General features: G+C 40.2%; 1 long non-coding RNA gene across 1 annotated transcript; it reads right to left on the reverse strand.

Moving 5' to 3' along the window:
• Positions 1–935: 935 nt before the first annotated feature.
• LOC137130682 (uncharacterized) lies at positions 936–5,357 on the reverse strand. Its single transcript, XR_010914877.1, has 3 exons — positions 5,227–5,357; positions 5,070–5,107; positions 936–2,353 (listed from the first exon to the last, which is right to left on the reverse strand). It is a non-coding gene; the product is annotated as an uncharacterized lncRNA (long non-coding RNA).
• Between the last annotated feature and the right edge of the window lie 2,126 nt (positions 5,358–7,483).

Genomic DNA, 7,483 nt, shown 5'->3' on the forward strand with positions numbered 1-7,483 from the left:
GGACTGATGTAATACAGATTGATGACATGTTTATTACAGCTCAATTCAGCACTGGAGTAATGGTTTCAAATAAAAGTTTATCAGTATTATTATTATTATTATTATTATTATACAACATCAAACCTTCAGACACTTTAAAAAATTTCGTTGGTTGTTTTTTTTTTAACTTTTGGTTCTTAGATGTACATCTGAATCTGTTTCCTGTTGCCTAATGCTGCAGTGTGTGCCGAATACAGTGTGTCTTAACAGTATTGCTCATTTGCATTCTGTTGCTTTCCACTGCCTAGCTTACATGGACTCATGTACTGGATTGTGGACGTTTTGCAGCCTTCTGTTGCTTTTCATTTCTGTGCCATATGTGTCCCTAGTCACTTTACTGGTCTTATAACTAAAGGTGACATACGCAAAATCATTACTCAAGTAAAATTGTAAAAGTATTTGCCACTACAAGCAGAGGTACCACTTCAAAATCTGTAAGTTGACGTTCTAAGCACATGTTCTAAAAGTTTCATTACAAAAGCTCAACTTAGAATTTTTTTTTATTTATTTACTGAAATAACATACATGTTCATGTGTAGTCCAGATTTGTTCAACAAGCTTTTAAAGTTATAAGTTATTACAAAAGAAAAATACACAATTTCTTAAGGAAGATCTACAGGAATGTTTCTATAGCAACTTGGTGTTTATTGGTTGCTGAAGGTGGAGCTGTTTTTAACCACTTTATGTACTGACAGTTGGTTAATCAATATTAATACATATATTATTAGTTGATTAAATTTAATCATCAAGAGTCAGCATCTGAAAGAGTTAACTAAACCTGTCAAAGGAATGTAGTGGCCTTAATACCATAATAATAATAACCATGTAAACCCTCTCAACTGGAGAACAAGTAAAAGGAAGAAAAATGCAGTGTGTATCTTAAAAAATTATGTAGATTAGAATTTATTGAGCACATGTAACTTTTTAACATACACGTTCCAATGAAATACAGACTTTGCATTTAATCCATCCGAAGAAGAGCAGTGGGCCACCACAGGGGGCACTGACTGTCATGCAGAAGGACACAACGATGCTCTGCCTATTCATGTACCAGGCCGCATATGTACAGTATTTACGTACAGTAAATGAGTAAATTTTATATGTACCATCTCTAATTATAACATCTTTATTCTCTACATCTCTATTTATAACATCAAGGGAATCTTAAACCATCCACCTTGCATCAATCAGTTAACTTTACTTGAATATCTGCAATACCTGTGTGTGTTTCTTAGTTTTAATGATAATACAGTTATTTGCAGGGCAAAGATACCAATTCATGTAATGCATTACACTGACGTTATCTTAAAACAATCAAGCAACATCATTGCGCAGTGTAGATCCAATGCCTCAAGTACCAGCCTATTCTCATTCTCAAGGTGTCAAAAAGCACCACTTTGTGCAGCCCTTTGGCATTAGGTGGTAATGCTAAAGATTCTGCTTCCGTATGAAATGCACAGGGCTGTAAGTGATGTACAATGGCCCAGTAAAAATTTGTATGAAGTTATGACTTAGTATATAAAGTGAAACGTCCTCAAAGATGGTTGCAAAGAATAACAAGAGACAGGACACTGGAGACTGAGGCTCAACTCCAGTGCAAAGCATTGTGCACTTGATGGATGGTTGTTTCACAGTAGTACACACATGGTTATTATCGTAAGGTAACGTAAGTACATGTGTAATTTTGTCACGCTGGTCTATATACTGTAGCTATATAACAAGATGTGTTTTGTCTCTTAACCTTACCCTGATGTTTTGTGCCCAACACTAATCCAAGTCAAGTTTTCACACCTAGTCATACTGTCTGCTATGGTATAGCAAAGCTTGACATTGCGAGAAGTCACAAAAAGTGGGCCCAATTGTTCCTGTGGCATCTGAACTGAAAAGTACTGAACTCTTGCTTTTACTGTGTTACACATTTTTTTTAAGGTTCCACCCAAAGAGCAAGCAGTGTTAAAACTGCTCCCATCGTGATGTCACATGAACCTGGAAGTTCTGGTAGCAACGGCTTTCGGCTTGTCCCTTCGGGGGTCGCCACGGCAGAATGTGTTCTGCACGTTGATTAGACATGAGTTCAGATGCCCTGCTTGCCGCAACCCTCACATTTATTCGGGCTCAGAAGCAGCACCAAGGTGGCCCTTGTTGTTTGGGTGGGGCCTCACCTGGTTGGTGGGATTCGAACCTACGGCCTTCTGCATCCTAACCCAGTGCTATATCACTGAGGCACCAGGCCCCCAAATGGAGCTCATATTTAATGCAAATATTATGTTCATTGCTTCAGAAGACAGGTAGGTCTCGGGCAATTTAGAGAAACCTGAAAAAGATTTGATGAAATTATATAGATATGTTTAAAATACACTCAATATTTAAAAAAATGTGACAAATTGTGCAGTTTGTGATGCTCAGAACATGTATTCACTTTGCTTTAACTGCCCCTTTTGTCATAATTATTATTATTATTGATACTGACTGGCAGTCAAGCCATGTCAATGTAAAATATGCCTTAATTTGTATTATAATATTCAGTACAAGAAGAAATACAGTGACATTATTTCTATTTGTATCACTAAAAGAAAGTTTTCTTGCAAGTGTCAGGTTGGTAAGAAACGTCTACTACATCACCCACCATCAATCAAACAATGAGAACAGTAGCGGAGTAACTGCAGTACTAGTCCAACACCAAACACAATACCCACAGCACCACATGATATTAAGGGAAAATTTCAGTTGGAAACTTTATTCATTTTGTACAGGAAGAGCAGAGTGCGAGTAAATGCATTATTTCTAGCAGGAGAGAGTTGCATCAGTCCTTTCAGTTCTGACTGAAGTCAATAAGAGCCATGTTGCCTCATACTGTCCCTTCCCCCTTATACTCGCACTGCATTGTGGGATATCCTGTTGGTTTATCCTGCTCTGCTGCTTGTCTATTAGTTGTCTGAGCGTCAGCCTTGTCCATGTTATGTTCTGTTCTTTCTCTCAGTACCCTAAAAGAATGACAGGGCTGTGAGAGGCCCGGCTGTCACGATCCTTCAATAGCAGCCGGCTAATTGCTGACCCTAACAGGCCCAATTAGCGCTTACAAGCTCGCCACTGGGGCCCATGGGAGCCGTCTGCGCAGACATGGGGACGAGACACGGCCACCACTACAGCGTCTGAAGCACAAAGAGCCACACCGCAGCAGTGTAGCCGCTCTTCTCTCTATCTGCTTTCCTGGGCATTATTATCCCTGCCGCCTCTCTCTCCATCTCTCTCTATCTCTTTCCATCTTTCACCCATCTTTCCTTTAGTCTCTTTCTGCCCAGCCAGGCTCTTTGCTGAGGCCCCCAGAGCCCTCCTCAGAAAAATCTCTTGAAGTGCAGGGAATCAGAGGCAGAAGAGAGCTCTGGGAAAGCTGGCTGAGCGAGAAAAAGGGCTCCGGCGCTGAAGCTGGTATCACGACAGCAACAAGCGTGTAATCAGCCCTCTTTTAAAGTGGCTTCTCAAAGAGCATGAGGGCTAATGTGCACAACTTAAACTGATATTTTCGATAAAGCCCCACATTTAGCGACTGGCAAATATATCAGGCTGCCTGTTCCCTTTTGAGTGTGAAATGTGATAAAGACATACATCTCCTCACTGATAAAGGAAATGCGGGGAGGAACTGGAATGGTTGGCACACTAAAGAGCTCTGTCAAGACACTAGGAGTTTGGTGATTTTACAAGCCATAATTCTCCCAGTAAAACACAAAAAAAGAGAAAAAGTGCAGAGAGGAAGATGATTAACGTGGGCCGGACTGCTCGTCCCTCATCTATTCTGTTATCTTCATTATTTGGAAGGCATTAAAAGAGGCCAGGGATGGCAGCTTGGGGAGAGGGGCTCAGGAGGTGGGGGAAGTTCTATGTGCTGGGATACTAATTACAGTGTCCACTAATAGCGCCTCAAGTAAACCAGGCCAATGCATCTTGCTTGATGAGAACATGCATCAACCAGCTTAATTGAGAGTAAAATGAGGCAGGCGTGCCACAGGACCTATTAATCAACATTGATGAATGAAAGTGTAATTAGATGTGGAAATACAAAAAAGGGGAAAGGAAAAGCAATCGGTTAACTTAAAGTTAAGGCTACAGTTGTTAACTAACACGTTGCAATATTGTGCACATTAGGCTTTATCTTTCAGACGCCCAACTTTTTTTCTTTCATGGAAAAATGTATAGGTAAGACTGTGTTTGCTGAGGCATCATTTTGATTACGTAGATATTGTCCTCCCTGCACATTAATAGGGAGTATTGCTGCACCTGCAATACAGACTGCACCTGCTGCAGAATACACACTGTAGCCTAATTAATTTATTCAAAGTACCTCCATCAGCTACAGTACCTGATGCATTCATCTCTGCTTCCCTCTAGGCCACAATGATCATTGCAAATATGGTCCACTCCCAGACATACTACCACTCCTACTTCCAGGACTGGATTAAGCAGGTGTGACACCTGAATTTGCCGAACTATCCATATGAATAACATGTTGTCTGTGGCACTGCACTCAAGGCAAACAACCATCATCGTTTTTAACATGATCATGTCAACACTTTCAAGGGTTACTTAATGTCATGAGACTCTGGATCTGTGTATGATGTAGCGTGACATATTCAGCCTTAATCTGTGTTTATTGTTCATCATATTTATCTTGTGTTGCAGCATTTTCTCTCCCTGACATTGACATTCATTGCTGGTCCTGTGCAGCCCCATGAGCTATGTGAATAAACACAGCAAACACAACACCCTTGAAACGCCATAATCCCTTTTGTTTTGGTGGAGGGTCTTTTCGCTGTGTATGCAAGTGGGAAAGCCTCTCTGTCTTTTGCACACACATACACACACACATATACACACACGTGCAGACACTCACAGACATACAAACAAATTTGCAGCCACAAAACCACACACACACACACAAACACACGCACACACTTTTTTCTCTCTGCTCACTTTCCCTTTCAAAAGCTCTTATCTATTTATAGACTTTGATATGTAAACCTATGAAATCTTACCTCAGGCGAGACAATCAGGCCTGTTCTTCTTCAATCCACTGGAATCAAAAGACAGAAAGGGGAACAAAAAAACAGATGAGAAAAGCGAAGCACAAAAGAGACACAATGTATGAAGAGAGAAGCACAGGCCTGGTTATAGTATAAGGTTGATAATTACAGCCAAAGACAAGGCAGATTAGGACGATGTTTTCACCAAATGCTTCCTGAAGAGGAGACTGACTGAGGAAGCAATATGTTTTATTTTTGAACCAAATGCTTGCATTGCCTCCCTTCGTTTTGCATTAAAAGAGGAGGACGGCATTGCTCTACTTGCGGAGGAGGAAAGGAGGCTGGCGATCTGTCATGGGACATGCATATCCAAGACGTGCTGTAATGAAGTGGACATTGGGGGAAATAAACGCAGCAGATTTACCAAATTTGGTGAGCGGTTAGTCTAACGCAGCATAGCAGCGCAGGGCATGAGAGGTCAGCTCCATTTTCTCCTGCACCCACTGACATCATCTGAAATGGCCTGGCTGAAATTAGCCTAACCCCCGGAATGACATATCTCTCTGCCTAAACTATGTGGACGCGACAAGCGGCTGAACATGAAATCCAAATCAACACATTGTTTTTGCCGTGTCAGAAGCAGCCAGGGAATGACCATCACTCTCTGGCTCGGGGATATTTGTTGTCAAAACGGTAGCTCTGCAAACTGTTTGAAACAGTCTAATCCAGCGAATCTTGATTCGTTAGGGTCATTATGCAGGCTTGACCTCGTTCTGTAGGGATAGATCTCAGCACAGCGCAGGGGAAGCGCAGGCGGACAGGGCTGTCTGCAGAAACACGTGGAACTTCCTCCGTCAATAAGTGTGACGCATGTTGGCTTCAGAGACGGGTGGCTGCCTGGTGGAAGTAGCACGACACCCGTTGACTTTAGAGCCCTTTACGCCCGCGGCACCAAACAAGACAACACAGATAGAGTCTATTTTAGATAGGGAAGAACACACATTGGAGGGCTTAAGTGCAATGACCTACTGTTCCATGCAAAGAGGAGCTTTGTGTTGTTGCACAGATAAGTCCTTGTTTACCAATTACAAATAACACCAGACATTTACATATAGATTCAGCACAAAGTTTAGCTTTCAAATACATACAGTTATCTTCATATAGGCTTCCATGCAACTAGCATCCCATAAACTTATTTTGCGATTCTCTTCAGAATGCAGAATCATTGTATGTTTAGAAAACTGCAGTGGTGGAAAGTAACTAAGCACAATCACTCAAGTGGGTTCATGTACTTTACTTAAATATTTAAATGTTAACTTACTGCTATAGTTACTATGCAAATCGGAATTGTACATGCAAAGAAAAATGTTTATGATTTGTACTGAATATTCTGAGTATAACAATACATAAATGTTATGTTAAAAGTTATTGACATGTAAGCTGCACTTGGCATTGATACTTCAGATACATTTTGTTGCATGTTTTTGTTTCTTTATGTTACATTTTAAATATAAGATAATTATTTTATTGTATCATTGCCACTAAAAACTCTACTTAAGTAAAAGTACAAATAAACAAACAAAAATGTACTCAAGTAAAAGTGTAAGTACTTGCTGAAATTTCTAGTTAAGTAAAAATAAGTACATAATTTATACTCTACTATTTAGCACTGCTCCATGTTTAGAAGGAAATGAACTACTTAATGATAATAGACATAAATGATGTCTGGAAGCCGATTAACAATTTGATATGATGCTTTTTGTGTCGAGTAAAAAGAAGAGGTAGAGTGCACCCAGCTGAAGTTCAGGAAGCCAAAGGGTACAATTACTGAGACATTTACCATTTAATGGAAAATATTAGCCCATTTTGAATTTGATTGCAGCAACACATCTCAAAAAAGTTGGAACAGTAGTAACAAAAGGCTGCAAATAAAAAAACAAATGCAGGAGCATTTGACAACTAATTAGGTTAATTGCCAACAGGTCAGGAACATGACTGGGTTTAAAGGAGCATTTCAGAGACATTAACATTGGGAGGACTTTGAAGATCCCACCATCTACAGTAATAATATAATCAAAAGATTCAGAGAATCAGGAGGAATCTCTGCGAACAAGGGACAAGACAGAAGGTCAAAACTTGATGCGCTTGATCCTTGTGCTCTCAGGCGGCACTGCATTAAAAACCAGAACGATTCTCTACTGGACATCACTGTAGGGCTCAGGAAAACTTCCAGAAACCATTGTCTGTGAACACACTTCACTGTGCAATCCACAAATGAAAGTTAAAGTTGTATCATGCAAAGAAGAAGCCAAATGTGAACACGATCAATAAACAAGGCCATGTTCTCTGGTCCAAAGCTCATTTAAAATGGTCTGAGGCAAAATGGAAAACTGTGGTCAGATGAATCAAAATTACAATTTTTGTTT

The sequence above is a fragment of the Channa argus genome, chromosome 7, assembly GCF_033026475.1.
Source record: "Channa argus isolate prfri chromosome 7, Channa argus male v1.0, whole genome shotgun sequence".
Taxonomy (NCBI): domain Eukaryota; kingdom Metazoa; phylum Chordata; class Actinopteri; order Anabantiformes; family Channidae; genus Channa; species Channa argus.